This window comes from Aedes aegypti, chromosome 2 (assembly GCF_002204515.2).
Source record: "Aedes aegypti strain LVP_AGWG chromosome 2, AaegL5.0 Primary Assembly, whole genome shotgun sequence".
In the NCBI taxonomy this organism is placed as follows: domain Eukaryota; kingdom Metazoa; phylum Arthropoda; class Insecta; order Diptera; family Culicidae; genus Aedes; species Aedes aegypti.
This window is the reverse complement of record NC_035108.1, coordinates 174480875-174505707: the sequence shown is the minus strand read 5'-3', so window position 1 is coordinate 174505707 and position 24833 is coordinate 174480875. Positions and strand designations below refer to the sequence as shown.

At 40.0% G+C, this 24833-nt stretch overlaps 1 long non-coding RNA gene across 1 annotated transcript in view; it reads right to left on the bottom strand.

Annotated features, from left to right (window-relative positions):
- The window catches only part of LOC110676218, a 169223-nt gene extending 144390 nt beyond the window's left edge, over nt 1–24833 (bottom strand). Inside the window, exon 1 of the long non-coding RNA XR_002500180.1 lies at nt 23328–24833. This is a non-coding gene — a long non-coding RNA (uncharacterized LOC110676218). The remainder of the gene's footprint in view (nt 1–23327) is intronic.

Below are 24833 nucleotides of genomic sequence, written 5' to 3'. Positions count from 1 at the left end.
ACTGTATGGGTTTGACAACTTATTAGGTCAGCTGTTCACAGATATAAACATAAACAATTTCATCAAAGTACAACTAAGTTACAAATAAAGTAATGTTTTGAGCTATTTTGAGCCGTTCTGTTCTGAACTAAAAATCATTCAATAAGAATTTTGGATGGTATAAGTTATTTGTAAAGATATAACTTATCATAAAAGCTCGAGCAAAAGTACTTTCAATTCAATTGTTATCTTATGCGGAATGCTTGGTACGAGCCTTTGCCATTACTCTATGTTGTTAGATGCTTTTGGAACAAGAATTGTTTTTGTGTATGCAACAGGTGCATATTAGAACAAATAATTTGAGTTTTGAGTTAAGGTACCGCGGGGAAAGTGGGTAAATGGGGTAAGTGAAAATAATTAATAAATTTTACTGAATATGTGAATTAACGTTATAAACTCATGCGTAAACCTTTGAGACCATTGAGAACATTACAATAGGTAAGAGATATCTGAGATTTTTCAGCCATTATTGCATAATAGAGCGAAACATTGTTAACCTGTCCACTATCACTCCGTAAAAAGTTGACGGCGTGTTATCTTATTTTAATATTTTCTGTGGAAAAAAGTTGCGGATAAATATTTTGTACCACTTCTAACTTGTCCCCTGTGACAGTTTTAAACTGCAATAAAAAAAAGTTTAAGAATTAATTCGACATAGGCCTAAAAATAACTAAATTGAAACACCGTCAATTTTCCAATCGCGTGGGGCAAGTGAAAAGTTTTTCATAAGAAATTGAATTTGTGTTTTCTCTTTAGGTAGCTATAAGTATACAAGGCTCATAATTATCATAGAACAACAGAACGTGCTGCTAAATGCTATTATCATGGCCCAATCTTGGAACTTCTCTAATAATAAAGTTGCCAAATATTACGATATTAATATGTTCACTTCGGACAGCCGATTAAAAGGAAGACGTTGATTGAAAAGTTCCAATATAAGAGATCGCCCGGAAATCTCGTGGAATGTCTATGTAAAGCTAGTTCAAAACATAAAAATGGGGTATAGGTGTATCCACATAAAAAAGTTCATAAATACTTTATTGAAATTTTTCGTTTGATTTCTTTTGAAGAATTATCTGACGTCATATCCGATTTTCTTAAAAACAAATAACGAGCGGTGGAAAATCTACAGACCAGAAATGCAATTGCTGTCTCATGATGTAAGAACTAACATTGGATATGTTTCAGTTATAATGTTGTCGAGTCATTTCAACAAACAAAACTGAACAGAGGAAAATTCAAGTAACAGGAATAAAATTGTCTTTGTATACATACCGTAAAATGGGGTAACTTTGATAATGCGGGTAACTTTGATAGTGCGAGACACCCTACATACTAAACGAAATAACGAAGTTTCTGTCAATTAGTTAAGAAAAACAAATGGATTTATACGCAAATATTAAAAATTTACAAGATTTTAGCATTTTTGCAACGCTCACAAACAATCTGTTCTACGACCACTATTTGATAAAGTAATAATGAGTTCGTCACTTACCCATGATAGCCTAGTTATAGTAGAACATTAATTCGGTCTCAAATCTCTCAGCGAAAACCATTTTTACAAACTGGGACCATTTTTGTAATCTAAGTCAGAAATTTCCATATAGCGTGAAACGCCTAGAGGTATGCAACGCCCTATAAATGTTCCGTAATTCATTCAATCTTGTTCGATTTATACTCCATTATCAAAGTTACCCCAAAACAGAAAACCGACTTTCGATTATTTGAAAAATTATATATCCATTCAGAATAAATCTTTTGGCAATCTATCAAGTGCAATCGATAGTTAGGATGTCAGTACTTGTTTTAAAAATATAAATTGTAATTCTTTGAAACAGCATGCATAAATATTGAATTTTTCTTCGAAAAAACTATTAAAGTTACCCCGTTTTACGGTACTTATGTTATTGTTCATTGGGACGCCTTAACTGCCGTGAATCGCAAGTCAGTCCCATCAGTAAAAAGTAGGCATTGAGAAAATGCGCTGTGATGTTTTCAAACTCGTTTTCCATATGAATATTCAAAAAATTCCAGAGGATTGTAACATGTTCCAATCGTAATGAAACTTATAGAACTTGCTTTTCACAAAAATATTTCCCCGAGAAAAATATAATGATGATCAAAACAAGTTACATTTTTGCGTTTCACGGTGCGAAAGTCTGCAGTGGGACTGCTATGCGGTTACTTTTCATTATTTGACTTGCTGTTTTTTCCTATTTTTTCCGAACAAATCATATTATTTCATCAGTGCAGCTGATAGAGCATCGGAAGAGATGTTGAAAACTGAACTCAACTCAATTTAGACGAAAATGCAGATGGGGTTGAATTGCGATTCACGGCAGTTAACAAATGTTAAAGGTAATAGAAATCGTTAATGTAACTGTTAGTTTTTGGATTTATTGTCCAAAACGGTAAACTTTTCACTTGCCCCACCAGTAGGGCTAGTGAAAAGTAAGGAGACTTTTTTCAAAAACTTTGTCTGTACCTTTTTCTTCAATTTTACATAAAAATCAATTTCAGTATACTGTTTATATTTGGTGGGAGTCTAGCTAAAAAATATACACGACCTCATTTGTTTAAATTTAAGATCTCTAGAATTTGAAGAATCCCAACAATGTAAAATCCATTATCCACTTGCCCCACGGTACCTTAACACAGCAAAAAATCCGTTCTCGTATCCGTGAACAGCAGACGTGAACTCGTCAACAACAAAAATACACCGTGAACTAGATCATGTTTATGTGACCATTTGTGGTAGTTCTTGGTGTATTTTTGACATTTCACGTTTTCCAGAATTCTTTTTTGAGCGTGAATATAAAAAAATCTGATCAATGATACCCCAGATTACGGTACTCTTTTAAAAGCGCACTTGTCAGCTTATATCAAAACAGTAAAACCTGCAATCTGTCATTCTGACGATCAAATTTCAATTAAATTTCTATTGTATAATCACCAACCTTGAGCAACAAATACAGGCTATCATCAAACCGAAGAAAGCGTTTCAAATTTCTCTCCTTCCTCCTTCATTATTCCTAAGAAATCCATTAAGCGAAATCAGATACCATGTTTTACAAATCTACCTCCGGTGGAACTCCACCTTCCGGGAATCAAATCATTTTCCATAATGTCTCAGAACACAGCGTATGGGTACCAGTCATATTCTCCCCATCTCCACCTACGCACATGTAAATGTGACTTCAATTTCTTCAATGTCTCGCACAGGCAAACCTGCGAGGCAAAATCTTTAAAAATCGATTTCCTTCCGTTATTCCTTTGTGGTTTATCATGTGCTTTAATGGAAAGTCAAGCATCACTAGGGACGTGTAGGAGCCCGATGAAGACGTCAACGACATGGATGATGCGCCAAGCAGTGTGAGCTGCGGATTCCCTTGTTGGGGATTTCTTTTCAGAACTTTGGCTCACCGTTAGTCAAACACTTGAATTTTGGATCTTTATGGAACAGTTGATGGAGGTAAAAGGGACGGTGGCGTTAAATGTACCGCTTTTATGAATTATGTTTTGAGAACAATCATTTCGAGTGCATTAGAATTTTTGGTCTTACATTAACGTTGTTGGGAATAACATCAGAAGTTCTTTTTTGTACCTGGTTGGATCTGAACATTTAATCTTAACTTAACTTAATAAATTGAAACCGATGCAGGTAGAACATCTGAAATATAAAAACAACTTTTTGCAAAGAGCTAGTTTTTTTTTTAATTTTCATGACCCCATGTTCTACATTCCTTAAGAGACTCCCCTATATTCTCACCAAGGGTTGTGAATATTCCGGCGCCCGCCTTCAGCTTCCGCAATGCGATTAACCGTTTTCTCCCCCACTTGAGATGAAATTGAAGAAGACATTTTCCCATCGCTCAAAATGGATCCCTTTCGGTGGCTGTTGTAGGTATGAAGAACCATCAAATGTATCTGAGTTTTGCAAATTCCTTGAACCAACAATAAAGTTCAGAAAGCCATCTTACGACACTAAGCTCGGAAAAGGAATGAAAAATGGTTTCGTCTTATTGAATTGGTGTTTACTTTTTTGTAGTACAAGACGAAAACTTAATAAAGATATAATCTATGCTATGGAAACAGAATGGAAATCGGTTGGGTAGGATTATCCCATGAGGGTTCTGCTTTGGCCTCGTGGTAGCGTCCGTGTATATCAAGAAGAGCTATTTTGAGGTGTTTGGATTCGATTTCCGGACAGCACAGAATATTTTATGCTATTCGCCTTTTATGGAAGAAGTATACACTAAGGTGGTCAGAAATTCAAAAAACTTTTTAAATTCAAGTTGTCATATCTTCCTTACCATCTTTACGATAGAAATAGTATTCTGTGAAATTTGCAGCTCTTTCGGTGGTGATTTAGAGGTAGCCCAAAGACAATGTAGGTTTATATGGGAATTTCTATGGAGAAACTGTTCCAGAGACATTAGTACTGTAATGCAGTGAACGCGAGCGAAAAGTGCACGAGAACGCAGCAAACATTGAACCCTCGAGCAAGATTCTGCCACTGCTCATGAACGGCCCGTTCAATTTAAAATGCACAATGAAGCTTAAAACTCGAATAAGCTACATCGATCTGTATTGAATTCTACTCATTCAAAATGTATGGAACCTAAACCGTTCCATAATATCTTTCGCATTGAAATATGTTGTGCACCTGTCATAGAATGGGGCCCAGATAGCCGTAGCGGTAAACGCACAGCTATTCAGCAAAACCAAGCTGAGGGTCGTGGGTTCGAATCCCACCGGTCGAGGATCTTTTCGGGTTGGAAATTTTCTCGACTTCCCAGGGCATAGAGTATCTTCGTACCTGCCACACGATATACACATGCAAAAATGGTCATTGGCATAGTAAGCTCTCAGTTAATAACTGTGGAAGTGCTCATAAGAACACTAAGTTGAAAAGCAGGCTCTGTCCCAGTGCGGACGTAATGCCAGAAAGAAGAAGAAGAACCTGTCATAGAACCAATGTTTATTGCGCGTTCAATTTTCATCTCTCACGGGTTCAAATTTATGAACTAATCAATGTTCAAGCCTACTTGAACCCTCGTTCAAAAATTTGAACTGGAACGCAAATTGAACGCGTTCAAATGCAACACTGCTGTAATGTCAGTACAAACATATGATTCCACAGTAAAAACTAATTTTCAAAACTCAAAAAAGGAAGCTGCTTAAGATAGCAATTCAATCCAATGGGACGATGTGCCAAGACTGCGATTAAGGCAACGGCACTATCATCACACGGTTGCGTATGCATAAGTTTTAACCCGTATTGGCCTGAGTGAAAGCAAAAATTCTAAAATCCTCACAGCTCAGCGAATTCTCAATGGATTCAAATGATTTTTTGTCAGTATACTGGCACACATATCTAGTTTCTAGAAGTGGACAGAGGAAGGCGGAAATATTCCTGAGGTTGGAGTTATTCCGGTGGATCATTGGGTCAGGTCGGGTAAGAAGGGTGCTGTACGTTTGTACCCCTGGAGGTAGGCAAATTTCAAGTCACAGATAATTTCCGGAATTGGTTATGATGTGGCCACTACATGACGGAATTTTAAGAAAATAGCATCAGTGTAAACCTTTTGAGAAATGATTGAATTAGATGACTAAGAACTTTGCATTTGATTAATCCTACAAATGACAATTTTCGGGTCCCGGGACGCCTCAAACTTACGATAAAGTGGTCAATTTGTATCTGAACATCTGTGCCAAGCTTATTGAAACGCATTTTAGTGCACATTTAAGTTTGATTTCTACTTTTCGAGCATTGAAACAGTTTAGTATTCAAAAAATCTACAGCCGGTTCTTCCGGGCATTACCTTGGAATGGCCACATCTGGTATATTTTAAACGGTGTAAAACTCTTCATTTATAATGTTGAATAGCAGATCTTAATGATTTATGCAAATTAAAATGATTGTCATTGTGAATAAATATAGGTAACATGGCATGTCCCAAAAAATAGCCCTATTTTACCCGACTTGACCCAGTGACCCACCGGAATATCTCCGGCCACAGGAATATTTCCGAGTTTCTCTGGCCACTTTGAGAAACTAGATATGTGGGCCAGTGAACTGACTAAAAATCATTTGAATTCGTTAAGAATTCTCTGAGCGGTGAGGGTTTCACTATTTTTGCTTTCACTCAGGCCTATACGGGTTAATAATGATTAATGCTAAAACCAAACTTAAATATATTTGGGTACTTTCATGATTCACATTGGCATACAGGTCTTTCTAAGCCTATTCGTCTGAAACTTTGCATAAGAATCAATTAAATGTGATACATATTGTGGTCAAATATGAGCTCAGCAAAAATCCCCTACTCAAGTAAATCAAAACTGCTAAGAATAGGATTTGACTGTCTGATACCCATAAAAAGAAAATATATGTTGCAGCTGCAGATGGGCTACAGGCTACAAAGCTCCAGTAAACAGACACAAAATTCGCCCTATGATATTTACGACGTTTGGCACATGTACGTTCAGTCGAAAGACGTGTAAAGTATTTCCCAAGACCAACGAAGATGAAGCTCGTCTTCTTTTTTCTGGCGTTACGTCCCAATTGAGACCTAGCCTGCTTCTCAGCAGTGTTTTTATGAGCACTTCCATAATTATCAACTAAGAGCTATCTTTGTCAATTGACCATTTTTGCAAGTGTATATCATGTGGCAAGTACGAAAATACTCTATACCTTGAGAATTCGAGAAAATTTCGAAAATATCTTCGACCGGTGAGATTCGAACCCACGTCCGTTAGCTTGATCTTGCTTAATAGCTGCGCATTCACCACTACGACTATCTATTCTACATTTGCAATTTCATTTCCTCATTATTAAAAAACAACGTGTTTATCCAGTTGTTAGAGTAAAACTTAAAGGTCACTTTCAGATTAGTCTCTAATAGTGCCGGATTAACCGAAGTATAAACGTGCACTATGCCGATTGGTAGCTAAAGAGAGCATTTCATCCGCATACTTTCACTAATGCGACGATTTTCCTGACATCGTTTCCCACATTGCCAGTCAGTACCATGTTTTATGACGAATGAAAGCTTTTAGGGGATAAATTAAAAGTCTCGTGCTGTGCTAATGAAACAGTGGGGGTAGAGCCAATCCGTAATGCGCCATGTAGTTGTAGTTGGATATTTTCGGAACACTACAGAAACTTCCGGGCTAAGCATAAAAAGAAAACAAATCCCTAAAAGGAATTTCTCATTACAACTTCTCGTCGCATCCGCCCTGCTGAATTAGAACATATCTCAACGTTACACGCTTGCTAGAAGGGTACAACATTATTGCTTCGTTTCGTGCTACGATGTCTCCTCGGCTAGAATGTTGCAGATGCTCTCTTTTGGTAGGTAAATGTACATCCAGAATGAACAGTAATAACCGAAGGCCATCGGAGTGTGTTTTTCAACTTTATGTTTGTGTCAGCCTGTCAAAAGTTTCTGTTCGCTACTTTACCATCCAGGAGCCGTGACATACCAATTGCAGTGCGTTTGCTGTATGCTGCCCGAAGGACGATAGGTTTTTTATTTTTAGCGCAGAATAACAATACAAAAATACAACGCCGTTAATTTATTGCTATTCATGATACAAAAAAATGGTCCACCAGGTAATTGGACGTGGTGATGCTATTTTTAGATTACCATGTGGCGGGCATGACCTGGTCAACATCGAAGACATTGGTTTAGATATACAATTACATTTCGTTTGTTTATGTTCTTTGCTATGTGGTGAAATTGATGATTAAATCTCATGCTTTCTTTACTATAGATTGGAGTATATCAATATAACTGGTAGGACATAAGGCTAGTTTATCCTAGCTTATATCATGTGTTGAAAATAATTAAACTATGTTTCATGATTTAATGGAAAACATCAACACTTTGGAATCTATTCCTTGATTTACATATGGCGACAGCCTGAAAGGTTTCTTAAATCTCTTGAAAATATATCTCGGTAATCAAAACTTGTGTGAGTTCACAATTTTTACACGATTTATTATGTCTTCTTCTTCTTTCTGGCGTTATGTCGCCACTGGGACAGAGCCTGCTTCTCAGCTTAGTGTTCTTATGAGCACTTCCACAGTTATTCACTGAGAGCTTACTATGCCAATGACCATTTTTTGCATGTGTATATCGTGTGTCAGGTACGAAGATACTCTATGCCCTGGGAAGTCGAGAAAATTTCCAACCCGAAAAGATCCTCGACCGGTGGAATTCAAACCCACGACCCTCAGCTTGGTCATGCTGAATAGCTGCGCGTTTACCGCTACGGCTATCTGGGCCCTTTATTATGTGGCGACAGGAAATTGCGTAAATTTAGGCGTTTAGCACGGTGTCCTCCTAATTTTATTATTAAATATTTCAATTCATATCGTAAATATAAAAAAGTGCAATCAAATTCATATTTCGAGAACCCAACACAATGAAAAAATTTTGAAATATGAATGAACATACCTGAAGCGGGAGATAACTTTTACCCAAAATAAGATTTTTTAATTCATCAATCCTTTCACAGGTGAAAAACCTCGCTTCTCGTACATACTTAACATCGGCGCGGTCGGCGCGGTGCTTCTGAAGCAGGTCAACTGTGCCTGCTGTTCATAATTGTGCTAGAAAGTGTCATGCCGACAGCTGGATTTAACAACCGAAGTACGATTTTCACAACCTCCAGCCAATTTGTTTGCTTCGTTGATGATATAGGTATTGTGGGCGGAACATTCGAAACAGTGGCAGATCTGCATACCCACCTGAAACGTAAAACGACTAAGGTCAGATTGGTGATGGATGCGTCAAAAATAAAGTACGGTAAAATGGTCTCAAATACCACTTTAAGTATTTGTGTCGTTTTCTTGTAAAAAGATCCACATTTGAAGGCTATTCGAAGTCCTAACAGTAACTTTACAATATTTACTGGCTACCACAATGAAAAAATCCCAAATTTGAGATTTTTATTGCGATTTTAAATCGTGTCGAAAAGTTGGTTCAAAATGTCCAAGTGGATGTGGTAGAATGCCATTTAGTATGAAGATCGAAGAGTTAGCAACCTTGCTTCCCCATGAATTTGCTCTGTGGCATGGAAACGCATATTCGCTAATAAAATCATTCCAAAAGCTTACGACTTAGTCAAAAAAGTGAAAAATTGTGGAATTTCACCGGGAAATTAAAGGAAAATATATGAGTTTATGTCAAAGAGTTGTAGCAGTAACATACATACATTATACAAATTGAAACGTGTAAGGAATAATCCAATGAGTCGGGCCATTTAACCTCATTAGTGCGTATTGGGCTATCTTCCCCTACATGCAGATAGATGGAATCGAGTGCGATTACGGTTCCAACGACGCATTGATTAAACCTATTGGTCGATTCAATGCTGAGAAATTAAGCCATGATTTTTCAGTATGTTCTTCTAAAAATGTCACAACATTAAGTAAAATTCAACAAACAAAACTCAAAAAATGTTTATGTCATAATACCTACGAAGTAAGATAAACTCATTGTCTTTCGAATGCGTCAACAAGACGTGTAATCACAGAAATACGGATACTTTTGTCACAGACAAACAGACGTCACACTCTCATCGCTGTCCATCGACCAACTTTTTAACGATCGTTTCAAATATTAGGTAGGTGGTCAATCGACCACCTGCAGCGCTTGCGTCGTTTTTGTTCGTGTTTGAAGTTTACACACTACCGTCACCTGTTGGTCCATCGGGCAACTGCAGTGTTTTTAGCATTGGGCGTACATGATTTCGCGACTATGATTTAGATCGAGATTTGTTCTAAGTGTTACGTCTGTTTCTCTGTGCTTTTGTGTTTTTATGGGGTGTATTTAGTAAGTCAACTAATATGTCACGGGAGTGTCAATATTCAGCCTTTTAATAGACCAAGTACAATATTTGTTATCGTAATGAAAAGTGCAACTTCACATCAAAATTTGTAACAATATCTGTGATCGATATCATGTTAATCGATCATAATTTTTTGAACCAAACTGTAAATAGTGTAAATATTTACTCCTAGTATTTAAGTTAGCTTGAATTAACCCAAAATGAATTTATTGAACTAGTCTAACACAGAACATAACTCTCATAAGAGACTGCGAGATGAGAGAACGCTATCTCAGCGACGATCACGCTGCTGTTGACCACTATGCAAAGCACAAGAGCTTGAAAGGAGTAGTAGCAAATAGATACCCGGAGCGTGATTACCAAACCGTTGTTTGTTTTTTTTGTGCAATAAATCTAGTGGGGTAGACGAAGATTGAATTTTGTAGTGTATCCGAACCTCGGTCGTGCGTGAAGAATCTAGTGCGTGCGTGAGAATCACTAAACTGCAGTGAATCTGTGGACTGCAAACGCCAGGGAAGACTTGCAATTAAGTGTCTGCCTTCAGCCTTCGATTAAGAAGGTGAAGTAAACTGGAACCAAGTGCACCAAATTGTCCCACTGGTTTCTGTGCACCGTTCGTAGCACGAACGAGTCTGCGGCTCGAACAATCTGTTATAATAACATTTAATTTAATTTAAATCAAGTTATAACTATATCATGACGTGTTATAAATGTGATATGAACGCACGTTTTTTTTTGTGTTATTCTAACTAGCAAAGATTTATAACACATTCTATTAATAAACAGTTTTGAAGCATTATCATTGCCTATTATAATTTTGTTATTCCTTACTGATAGGACATCACATGGTAAGCACAAACATTTCCATCATGAAAAGATCCTCGACAGGCATGTTTTATCCTGAACATGGTCTTGCTGAATAGCTACGCTTTTATCGCTACAGTTATTGAGCCTAATATCTGAATGTCCAAGCCAAATCCCTGAAATAATAATGTAGAAGTTCTTAAATCCTCGAAAGAATTCCTATTTATAACATAATTTCAAAACGGTTATAGGGTTTTTTTGCTAGATGCATTGACAAATTCAAAAGTTGCCGTATAAGGAGCTTCATCCAGTCATTTATTCAGTTAACATATAAACAGATAACACTGAATCCCCATTTCACGCCACAATACTCGGTTCGTGGATACATCTCTCCATCCTCGGATCTGCCCCACGCTCGTCAATTCAATGTGCACTTGATCCACCTACCTAGTTCGCTGCACTTCACACCTTCTTGTACCAACTGGATTCGAAGCGAACACCATCTTTGCAGGGTTGCTATCCGGCATTCTTGCAACATGTCTTGTCCAATGTATCCTTCCAGCTTTGCCACCTTCTGGATACTGGGTTCGCCGTAGAGTAATTATTATTATTTATTCAAATACGTAACTCAGCATTCACATCTTATAATATTACATTCAAGTTAAATGATGGATTTGACGTTTATTTTACTGAATAATTTAGATTTAGATTAACAAAAAATGAAATAACTGGTATTTTATTCGAAGTGCTCAAAACTTCTCCTTCTAAATTTCAATAATCCACTAGGTTGAACCATGGTTACATACACTTCTCACGAAAAATGTAAAACCATAATTAGCAGTGCGATGACGTATAATAACGAATTTCTTCGACTTCCTCGGAAAACAGACAATTTCTCAAATAAATAACACCAGGCATTTTATTGTTTACAAGGTGAGAAGCATCTTGTTTTACAAAAATTATCAAACGAGCAGCCTTTTAGACGATGCTGTAAATGAGATGCATGAGACATCCTTCCTAGACCATACACAAAACGTACGCAGTTATTGAGCGCAACAAGCAATTTTTGTATAGCGCGTGCAGATGATTGCATGAGCCAAAGATCGCATGCAATAAAATAAGGTTAAATTAAGCTTTTGAAAAGTTTTATTTTAGCTTCCGATTTAAGGATTACAGCTTTTAATTGGAGCGTTCCTAATTTAGCATATATTTTCCCACATTGGCTCAAGATAACAGAATCCCATTCAAAATTAGATTTAATATTGAAACCAAGAGTCACAGCAGTTTCTATATATTTTAGAGACAATTTGTTGAGTGCATTCCTTGTTGAGCTACCGTGCGAGACAGTCGATAGTTCTCGTGTGTCCGGGTTCACCCCCGTTTTTCCAAATCTTTGGTATTTCGACGCCTATTGCAAAGTGTTTTTAGTGCAGTGAAGAGCCTTAGTTCGGCTTGGAAGCGGAACACTTTTGGCGAAGCCATTGTGTTGCCGATTAATCGAGTTTTGCGCAAAAGTATTGAACGTTTTCGCCATTGCGTGGTTATTTTCCGATCACGTGTATCGTAGAAGACAGCTTGCACCTCGTCCCGTGTGCTACCTGAGTGATCATCGTTTGTGGTGTGCATATAGCGTGCACAGCGGTGCGCTCTCCACACCGACAGTGGTCACCATCGTTATCGACGCCTGTGTTGGTTGGTGGCAGGCAGTGAGAGACCAACCACACATACACCGTACCAGCGAACCAGGAACCAGACCGTCCTTTTTTGATCACGTGTATCATCGAAGGCAGCTCGCACCCCGTCCCGTGTGCTACCTGTGTGCAGTGCAGAGCAGTCTTGGGAACTGTGACCACAATTCACCACAGTTCATCGATTCTGCCATTCCACCAAAACACAAAGCAGCAGCAGCATCAATACCATCAGGCGTTGCGCTGCCAACGGTTCACACACTGCTTGACTGTTTTTGTCTCTCCACTATGACCATTTTCGGGCAGCCATTCCAAGCTGAATGATTGAAAAAAGTGTTAAATCATTCAATCGCTAATATTTCGCTTGTGTTTTCAACTAATTGAAATCTATTAGCTCTAACAGAAAGACCACAATCATTCCGTTACGATACATATAAACAAGTTCAATTTCATACTGCCTTTATCGAGCAAAAATGCAAAACCCCGAAAACCGCAAAAATCGTGTCACCACTGTGCTCGAGTCATTTCGCATTCGGGGTTGAAAAACGTTAGGAAGAAGAAGATTACATTTTTTGAAGAGCCGTGACATTTTTTGTTTTGAACCGTCATGGTTTGCTTTGGATTTTGATGGTCGTGTAGAAAGATGTAAATGTAGAGGCGGTAAATGTTTGCTCCAGTACTTTTCTCATCCCTGGTGCAGAGTTCATCAGTGCGATCATCGTCTGTGGTGTGCGTATAGCGTGGACAGCGGAGATCAACCACACATCTACGCGTCCCAGCGAATGGTCGTACGTTACTTGCTACCTCTCCCCAAGCGTAGACGCCCATCGGTTACAGCATCAACGACGCCAGCGTGGATAGAGTAAAAGATAAGTACCTCTCGTTGTCCTTCTCCTCTTCACGTCTTTTTTGATTAGTTTTTACTGCGTGTGAAAGTTTTCCCTCTTCCCTTTCCCCTTTGTATGTTTTTTTTCAGTTTGATTCAATTTCCATTTCAGTGAATAGTGTTAGTTTGAGTTATTCGTGCGCCCTTTGCGGTGTTAAGCTACCGCAATGGGTGTAGATGATGATGGCGGGGGAACGTCGTATCCCCTCACTGAGTCTTCGAATGTGTTGAACCAACAAAACACAAACACCTCTATGCCCAATCCATGTGTGTCCCCTCAATCTGATGTGTCTCAAATGGACACCAATATTTTACCATCTCCGACGTCCCCTCGCCTCAAGGCCTACCCGCTCGACTCTGGTGGGCCTTTTGTTGTTTTCTTTCGATCCAAAGGCAAACGGTTGAACACTATTCAGATCAGTAAGGATCTGACTAAGCGGTTCTCTTCCGTTGTCGCCATTGACACAGTGGGTTCTGGTAAGCTGCGCGTCACCGTCAGTGACCGTAAACAGGCCAATGAGATTGTGGCCTGTGAGCTCTTTACTCGTGAGTACCAAACTTATCTGCCAAGCCATCGGGTTGAGATTGCGGGAGTGGTCACCGAAGGCAGTATGACCTGCGAAGAATTGATGCAGGGTTGTGGTCGCTTCAAAAACCCTTCTCTCCCATCTGTCCCCATACTGGAATGCAAGCAATTGCATTCCGTATCCCTGGTGGGAGAAAAGAAGATCTATTCACATTCTGAATCCATCTGTGTGACCTTTTCCGGATCTGCTTTGCCGAATTTTCTTGTAATCGGCAAACTTCGTTTACCTGTGCGGCTGTACGTACCGAAGGTAATGAATTGCACAAATTGCAAGCAGCTGGGCCATACTGCCCAGTATTGCTGCAATAAACCTCGCTGTGCTTCTTGCGGGGAGAGACATGTGGATGGTGCATGTAGTATACCGCCAAAATGCGTTTATTGCAACGAAAGTCCACCACATGCCCTCGAAAACTGCCCGACGTACGTACGCCGGCAGCAACATCAGCGACGATCATTAGAGCAGCGCTCTCGGCGTAGTTTTGCCGAGATGTTGAAAAAGGCTGCTCCGTCTGCTGAATCCCAAAATATCTACTCTTCTCTGTCTCTTGATGATCAGGGCTCCGACTCTGAGGTTGGTGAAGGAATTTCCTTCGTTTTCAAGGGTTCATCGAGGAAGCGTGTGAGACTCCAGAGACCCACAAAAAAGCCTCGGAATCTGTCTAGCAGTGATGACCCACCAGCCATGAAAAATACTAAGCCTGTCGCGAAAGTCTCAAAGCTTTCACCTCCTGGATTCAAACTCCAAGAGGAAAGAGACTTTCCGCCACTACCGGGAAAATCTGAAATCCCAAATATTCCAAAATTTCAAACTGCTCAGCCAAAAGAAAGTTCGCATTCGGAGCCCCTAGGGCAACCTCAGGGCGTTCCAATGTTTACGCTTTCTGGCATTGTAGATATCATCCTTAATTTCTTCAATGCTTCTGACCCAGTGAAGAACATTGTCAAAGGATTGCTTCCATGTGTGACTCCTCTTTTGAAGCAACTGGCTTCTAGAATGCCCCTCCTTGCAACGATCATATCTTTTGATGGATAAATTATCCACAGAGGTCGAAGATATGATTTCTGTTCTACACTGGAACTGTCGTAGTATAATGCCTAAATTAGATAGTTTTAAATTTTTAGTTAGTAATTTACAGTGCGATGTTTTTGCGTTATCAGAAACATGGCTAACACCTGATGTGACCCTTCCTTTCCATGATTTTAATATTATTCGCCTGGATCGATCCGACTCATATGGAGGAGTGCTTTTGGGGATCAAAAAGCATCACTCGTTCTACAGAGTCGATCTGCCGCCGATGTCAGGCATTGAAGTCGTTGCATGTCAGGTGACTATCCGAGGCAAAAGCCTCAGTGTCGCCTCCATATATCTTCCTCCGAGATCGGCGATATCTCGCAGAGATCTCTCTCACATCTGCTCTGTTATGCCTGAACCACGGTTGTTCATTGGGGATTTCAACTCCCACGGAACAGGCTGGGGGGAACTGTATGACGACCACCGATCAACGTTGATATATGACCTCTGCGACGACTTCAATATGACAATTCTCAACACTGGGGAAGTTACACGAGTGGCACCTCCAGCTCAAGATGGAAGTCCTAGGGATAGCCGTTTAGACCTCTCAATATGTTCAAGCTCGTTATCGCTGGATTGTTCATGGAGGGTAATCCAGGATCCTCATGGTAGCGATCACTTGCCGATCGTAGTTTCAATTTCCAATGGAACACACCAGTCTTCATCCATCGATCTCGCCTACGACCTCACAAAGCACATAGACTGGGGAAAGTACGCGGAAACGATCATTGATGGAGAACAAGCGGTAGAAGTACTTCCTCCGTTGGAAGAGTATCGCTTTTTATCCGAGTTGATTCTCAACAGCGCTCTTCAAGCCCAACGCCGTCCTGTGCCTGGTCCGTCGGTTCGCAAGAAGCCTTCCAATCCGTGGTGGGATGAAGAGTGTAAGGCACTCTATCGCGAGAAATCCGCCGCGTTTAAAGACTTCCGGAAACGTGGTTCAATTGACAACTATGAGCGCTATTCTTCCCTTGAACGCAAGTTTAAAAGCTTGGTCAAAGCAAAGAAAAGCGGTTATTGGCGTCATTTTGTGGAAGGATTATCACGTGAGACCTCGTTGAGAACGCTTTGGACCGTCGGAAGAAGAATGCGTAATACATCGTCGGTTAATGAAGATCGAGAGAGCTCTCCTCGGTGGATTATCGATTTTGCTAAGAAAGTTTGTCCGGATTCCATTCCTGTTGATCGCGTGCGACGAGATATTCCGGTGGATAGGGACGCCATGGATAGACCTTTTTCGATGGTTGAATTCTCACTTGCTCTCCTTTCATGTAACAATTCCGCTCCAGGAATGGATCGAATCAAGTTCAATTTGCTTAAGGGCCTCCCTGACGTCGCAAAGATGCGCCTATTAAACTTGTTTAATCACTTTCTGGAGTGTAACATTGTTCCGGATGACTGGAGGCAGGTGAGAGTAATAGCCATCCAAAAACCCGGGAAACCCGCGTCGAACTATAATTCGTACCGCCCAATTGCGATGTTGTCGTGTATTCGCAAGTTGTTAGAGAAGATGATTCTCTTTCGGCTGGATAAATGGGTTGAATCGAATGGCATGCTGTCAGATACACAGTTTGGTTTTCGTAGAGCCAAAGGAACGAACGACTGTCTTGCGCTGCTTTCTTCAGAAATTCAACTTGCCTTTGCCCAAAAGGAACAGATGGGTTCAGTGTTTTTGGATATTAAGGGTGCTTTTGACTCAGTTTGTGTTGATGTCCTTTCAGACAAACTCCACGCAAGTGGCCTTTCATCAGTTTTGAACAATTTTTTGTACAATTTGTTGTCCGAGAAGCATATGAGTTTTACTCATGGCAACTTGTCAGTTTCACGAATTAGCTACATGGGTCTCCCCCAGGGATCATGTCTGAGTCCCCTTCTTTATAATTTTTATGTGAGAGACATTGATGACTGTCTCATGGAAAATTGCTCGTTAAGACAGCTTGCAGACGACTGTGTTGTTTCTGTCACAGGACCAACAGCAGCCGAACTACAAGGACCCTTACAAGATACTCTGGACAATTTGTCTACTTGGGCCTTAAAGCTGGGTATCGAATTCTCTGCGGAGAAAACTGAGATGGTTGTCTTTTCAAAGAAACACAAACCTGCCAAGTTTCCGCTTACACTCATGGGTAAGACAATCACTCATAGCTTGTCTTCTAAATATCTCGGGGTCTGGTTCGACGCCAAATGCACCTGGGGGAAACACATTGTGTATCTGACACAGAAATGCCAAAAACGAATCAACTTCATGCGAACTATAACCGGAACATGGTGGGGAGCCCATCCGGAAGATCTGATCAAGCTGTACCAAACAACCATCTTGTCGGTCTTAGAGTACGGTAGCTTTTGCTTTCAATCCGCGGCGAAAACACATATGCTGAAGATACAGCGGATTCAGTACCGCTGTCTTCGCATCGCGCTAGGCTGCATGAACTCGACTCACACAATGAGTTTAGAGGTACTTGCAGGAGTACAGCCCCTGACAGATCGTTTCGCGGAGTTAACACTCAGGTTCCTCATCCGTTGTGAGGTTCTCAATCCATTGGTTATTGAAAACTACGAAAAGCTGCTTGAACATAACCCTCAAACTCGTTTCATGAGTGTGTACTACTGGTACATGACGCTGGAGGTTAGCCCATCTTCGGTTAACACCAATCGTGATAACTTCCTAGAATTCGACTGTTCCTCTGTAGTATTTGATTTGTCCATGAAGCAAGATATCCATGGTAAACCAGATCACTTTCGTTCAAAGTTTATCCCTCCCATGTTTGCAAGTAAATTCGGGCATGTCAGCGAGAGCCGACAGTTCTTCACTGATGGGTCAAAAATGGATGATATCACTGGTTTCGGTGTTTACAACGTTTCTCATAGCGCCTCCTTCATGCTTCAAAAACCATGTTCTGTATATGTTGCTGAACTAGCAGCTATACATTACACCTTAGAGTACATCAGTTCTCTCCCACCCGAGCACTTCTTCATTTTTTCCGACAGTTTAAGTTCTCTGGAGGCTGTTCGGTCAATGAAGCCGGTGAAGCACTCAGCGTACTTCCTGAATAGAATACGCCAGGCATTGAGTGCTTTGTCAATTCGCTCTTACACTATTACCCTAACTTGGGTCCCTTCGCATTGCTCCATTCCTGGCAATGAGAAAGCGGACTCTCTGGCTAAGGTAGGCGCTAAAGAAGGCGATGTTTACGAGCGTCAAATCGCCTTCGAAGAATTTTTTGCATTGGCCCGTCGGGAGACCTTGATCAGCTGGCAACAGAAATGGAGAGACGGAGAAATGGGTAGATGGCTGCATTCCATATTTCCACAGGTGTCGAAAAAGCCATGGTTTAAGGGGTTGGGCATGAGCCGTGATTTCATTCGTGTCATGTGTCGGCTTATGTCCAATCACTATTCGTTAAGCGCGCATACCCACCGTATTGGGCTCTCAGAAAGCAATCTCTGTGTTTGCGGCGTGGCTTACCAGGATATCGAACATGTTGTGTGGGGATGCGTTGAGCATCGTGGCGTCAGATCTGAGCTGACTGAAACTCTCCGGATCCGAGGAAAACAGCAGAAACCTGTCAGGGAAGTGTTGGCGGGCCTTGATTTAGAATATATGAATTTAATCCATCTGTTTTTGAAGCGTACCAATATCCGGGTGTGATTGTGTTCGTTCCCTGTCTTTCTTTTTCCCATTCAAATTGTCCTCTTCTCGTCGTGTCTCCCACAAACCGTTTCTGTTTAGTTTCATTACAGATCTGGACATCCTGTCCCTTCAAGCTTCATCAGCTTAGTAGTCTAAGTAGCTTAAGAAATTCTAAAAAATCCTTTCCTTCCCTGTTTCAAATGTATCCACTAACCTTTAAACTTCCGCAAACTAACATAGTTTTTAAAATAAGTTCAAATTTCAAAATGTAAATAATGTAAAAAAAAGAAAAGATTTCGGCTCTGTTATGCCCTACGGCGCCTGAGCCTGCCAAATAAACGAGATAAGTAAAAAAAAAAATTTGTTGAGTGTTACATCAGGTTTTATATGTCTTTGATTACTGGTACTTTTAAACATAGCATGTGATTTATTAGTGTTCAATGAAAGTTTATTTTTAGTTGCCCATTTGAATATGGAATCTAGGTCGTCATTGAGTTTGCAAACGGAAGCTTCAGATTGTTCTATGTATACCTGTACATCATCAGCAAAAATGTGAACATGGCAGTGCTCCAAGATGGAGGGAAGATCGTTGATATATAATGAAAATAATATTTGACCCTGTGTAGACCCCTGAAGTACCTCTGAGGCTGTATGTAGAAATTTAGAAAAAGTCAATCGCTGACAAAGTGCGAGGTATTGCTGACAAAGTTATTCCAGACTATCTCTGGGTCAGGTAGGGTAAAAACCACATAACTTCCTTTTAGAACTCAACGAAACGAAATGTTTTCATATACGAAGTGTACGGAGCAGTTATTTGTAATAAGTAACGATGCACTAGTCAGTGGATTAATAATTTTATAATTATCCTAGAACAATGCTGAGACCTCCGGAAAGTTCTGAAATTTTGGCTATTATCTACACAGGTGCATACATTATTTTAAGCGAGTGATTTCTACATTTAGTGCTTCACAGCACTCATTAAGCCTTATCAGACGTGTCCACAAATTTCGACAAGATATTAGATATTGGAAGTCATCCAAATCGTCTTGGAATTCAAGTCCTTATGATCTACAAATTCAACTACAGTCTTTACGCACCCAATTCTCGTGAAACATTCTTATTTCTACCCATAATTCATCATATGGCTTGGGATGTGCACTACTATAACTATTGTTAATCTTAGGGTCATCAAAACACACAGAGGTAATAGGCATCAATTACGGTATAAACAAGCTGTATTATTCAAACAAGATGTTTTTAATATATCCATACTTGACCATAAAATTTCTTTGTGAACCATTTTATGAGCGTATTGGTTGTACTATGAATTTAAAATTATTCTGTGATGACAAGATTTACAATACCTACTGAATCAACTGGTGCTGTTTCTCACTTCTTGTCAACATTGAGCCTCTAGAGACATCTGCAGAGCTTGATGGCTACTAAATTGGCGGTTCTGAAACCTAGCTGACCCTTAGTTAGCTGACTAACTCTCTAACTTACTCATCTCTTCTTTCCTTCACTAACTCATACATTTTCTCATTAACTCACACACAGAAAATTTTGCTTTGAGTCCCAAAGTATAAAATATTTTTCCCTCACTTCTCCAAATGTGGCTGCGTTTGGCTTATATCACTTGAGCCTTCATTAAGTGCCTCAACATAGTGTTGAGGATATACATATATCCTCTATATTTGGTAACATATACACTAAAACTCATTTTTCTACTATGAATAGATAAGGGCCTGTGCCATATCAAAAAAAACATCAAAGGATCGCTAAATATGCCATTACATTGCAGGTATATATTCCAGGAAGTTTTTGGATGAACTAGAAACCCTGTTGTACTCCCTTAGTTACCAAAACTTGGATCTGACAATACAAACGCTTCTTAAAAATGTAACAATCTTCTAGGGTCCAGTTCTTCTACATAGAAATGATAAATTGATCTCCGTTAACTCATGTAGAATATGCCCAAACTCCAAAGAGTTCTTGGAAGACCTTAACTTGCACACACAATAATATAAATTAATTTCATACAAGTAGACTCCAAACGGCAAAACCTCGTTTTACGAACTGAGCTCCCTCGTTTTATGCACTGATTCAATTTAAGCACCAACTCAATTTACGCACCCCCGATCTAGTTCATAAAATGAGGTTATAGTGTATACGTAAGAACGGTCATCAGTACGCTTAGGACATAATAGATCACTACTATGAGTGGGAATGTTAAGCGTAGAAATTCACTCAAAACCCCGTATTTCTTGGCATAACAGTCCTACTTTGAAATTCGTAGAACGATTTGGATGGTTTCCAATATCCAATATCTTGTCAAAATTTGTGGACACGTCTGTTAAGGCTTAATGAAACCTGTAGAGCACTAAACGTAGACATCACTCGCATAAAATAATGTATGAACCTGTGTAGATTATGGTAAAAACTCCATAATGTTCTGGAGGTCTTAGCATTGTTCTAGGTTAATTATATATTTCTTCATCGTAACTTATTACAAATAACTGCTCCGTACACTTTTTGTATGAAACCATTTCGTTTTCAAATGGAAAAAAGCAAAGTTTATGTGATTTTTACCCTACCTGACCCAGAGATGTTCTGGAATAACATTTTCAACAATATTCCGAATGTATACTTTCACAATACTCATAAAACTACAACTAATAGTGAAGTAGTCCTCAAAATTACATTACAAGTTGTTGCAAGATTCGTCGAGTTTCTGATAGAACTTCTGTTATTTTTTAGACTGGCACAGCTGTTCCATCTCCTCGCACTCTGTCTCCTTCATGCGTCGTTTTTTCATCTGCTTGTGCCGTTTCCACCCGTAAGGTTCTACGTTCTACCGGGTCTTTTGCTGCAGCATGACGCCTGCGCTGCATTCTTCTCCTCCAGAGTCTGCCTACATTCCTCGTCGAACCAATCATACTGTCGACTCCGTCCCATGTACCCGATATCTCTCAGCTGCATTGTGTACGGCTGCTATACTCCAGTAGTCCTCAGGAGGGGCTTCATTCAGCCCATCCTCGTCCGGTAGTTAAGACTGAAGGTGCTGCTCGTATGCAGTTGCGACATCCGGTTGCTTATATCGCTGTAGGTCATACCAGGACGGCCATCAATACCGCACGTTATCACAGTCGGAGGGGTTTGGGCGCAGTTTAACCATCAGAGTCGATGTTTGCACCATAATGTCCTGACGACGATAATGTCGAAAAAGTGTCGTCAATCAATCAGAACGTGGTCGATTTATAATTATGTCTGCTGTGGTGATCTCCAGGTGCTACGAATGGCCATTTTCTTGAAGGCGGCAAAATCAATCAGTCGAAGGCCGTTTTCGTACGTCATCCGATGAGCGCTAATCTTACCATTAGTTGGTCTGAACTCCTCATCCTGGCCAACCTAGATCTTCTATGATGATTTTGCCATCGTAGCATGGGCAGTTGTTGTACTGCGCCTTTATTATGCTGAAGTCGAAGAACCGGCCTTTGATCCTCAATTTGCACATTCTCTCATTGATCGGCCACCACCCAATCACGCGCCTCTGCGGATTATCCATCACTATAAATGCTGTTCACAGCTCGTGTGTGTTGTCTTAATTGTGGTAGATGGTGTGGTTCTTGGTTGAATCTTCCAAAAACTTTCAAAGAATTTTGGAAGCAAAATAAAAGTAATATATGGATTCGTATATCGAGTGGCCGGTATGATGATACTCTTTGGCCAGGGAAGTCAAGGAAATTTCCATTACTAAAAGATCCTGGACCGACCGGGAATCGAATCCAGACGCCTTAAGCATGGCTTTGCTTTGTATCCGCAGAGTCTTACCACTCGACTAAGGAAGGCCCCTATGAGATCTGAAGATTTTTTTCATAAGTTACAAATTGCACATTCTGTCAAAAAAGTTTAAATATTTTTATAAGGAGTAATATCTTTGGAGGAAATCTTAGAGAAAGTCATAAAAAAATCCCAAATAACAGTTACAAGTCAATTAAAATATATCTTACGTAATTGGGCCCAGATAGCCGTTGCGGTAAACGCGCAGCTATTCAGCATGACCATGCTGAGGGTCGTGGGTTCGAATCCCGCCGGTCGAGGATCTTTTCGTAAAGGAAATTTTCTCGATTCCCAGGGCATAGAGTATCTTCGTACCTGCCACACGATATACACATGCAAAAATGGTCAATCGGCAAAGAAAGCTCTCAGTTAAAAACTGTGGAAGTGCTCATAAGAACACTAATCTGAGAAGCAGGCTTTGTCCCAGTTGGGACGTAACGCCAGGAAGAAGAAGAATTGTTCTAGATACCATAAGGAAAAAGTTGAAGTATTTTCCGAATAATCATTGAAACTATATTTGAAGTTGTAACTAAAAATGATAATTAAATAAATACCCACAGGTGACAAAGGCGTAGCTACAAGAACAAGAACACTTAAATATGTTCAAAATAGTTGTTTCCAAACAATCAAAAATAACGTCACTCATCATTTCCTAGCGTTTAAAAAAAATGCTTTCAGAATTTTTCGAATCGTCAATCCTAGTAATGGTCAATCCTTTCAAGAAATCAATATTGTTTCTAATTATATATTTTATTAAGTTGTTGTACAAACTTTTTCATCAGCAGATCCCCTCGTCACCACCCTTGTAAGATGAAATTCCCAAGTACAGCAAGGTCCCCAATCAAATATTCTCATCTGTTGAAGCCAACAACAACAACAAGATTCTCATCAGCACTAAAACTCATAAATTTGGTACTCACGCAAAGGTTACTGTTTCGTCTCCTGGTACTTCCTGCTCCTCGATTTACTCCACCTATCCCTTTGAAACTCAGCGAAGAATTCAAAAGCCCGCCACCAATTTCCCACCCTCCAGCGAACGGGTTCACTTTTCTTTTGTTTTATGGTAGACGACGACGGTACGGGAAATCTCTGCCACCAACCAGCCCTTAAATGGATTCCTTACACAGCTCACGAAAACTTATAACTTTGTACAGGTTGCCAGCGTACCATTCTTAATATTATCATGCACTGCTGGTTTTTCGTGCGTCGGGCCCCACGGTTCATCGGAGCCAGAGGGTTGTTTTTCACTGAAGTCTTCTTCTGCTTGGAAACATTAACTGTAACCTGCTGCACGAAGGGGATGACAACGGCCACGATTTGTCTAAGGTCAAAGGAAAAAGTCGGGCATTCAATTATTTTCAATTTCCTTGAGGCTGTTTAAACGGTTTTCTTTCAATATATTTTCTTTTGTGTGTGGCAATAAGGATCACTACCACAATCGCGAAGTTCTTGATGCCAGCGGAAGTCAGCTGGTTTGTTCCCAAAGGGGCTTTTGTAGTTAGGCTGGATTCATCTGCCAATTTGTGATTGTTGTCGGTATCATTTGATGGACAAACAACTCACTCCAATGACAATTACGTCGACATGACTCTATTGTCAGCTTTTCCGCACTGGGGTAGCTGTGAGGGGTAATGTGTTATCTTTTCATCAAACTCCATTTATTGTACTGGTAGCATTTTCATGTTACCGTATTCTAATACATGTATGGATTCATTGTTTAACTCGTTGTCAATAATCTTGTTGCATTCGCTCGTGATAAGCCAAAATAATGAACTACACTGAGTGGAATTACGGCCATAAATATCACAATTTCGACGTCGAACAGCACTTCATTTTCCCACGACACCTTTTTTGTACGAAAATTCACAGTAATTGACGATGATATCGGAAACTTTGTTCTCCGAAATATCTCTTCTCAACTGAACTGCACACAATTTGCTACATAAAGCTCTCCAGGATTATATACATCCTTAAATGATTTTCTCGCCTTCGTCCGAAGCATAGAAATTAATAAACTTTTCCAATTACATTCATTCTAGTTTTGCCAATCAAAGGTTTACAAAACCATAGCACATAGTTCAGTGATTGACGCCCCAATTTATCCTATAACATGAGCAACGGAACAGGTGGAAGTTTCCCGGAGGACCGGTCACACGCACACAGATCGCTATCCACCACAGCACTGATGATATGTGATGTTCTATGTGCCCTGCTCAGCTGTTCCACCTGAGGAGCCAATGACAGAACCAAATAAAAAAATCTCCAACCTTCTATCTTAAAACAGCGCTTGCTAACAATTTTTGCGATTTTCCACTTGCGGAAAAATTCCGATATTTCATCCGACAACGACCACGACTGAATACCGACTGAAGCACGTTTCGGAACAGTGTAGTAAACGGTACGTATTTTGTTTTGGATCCGATGAA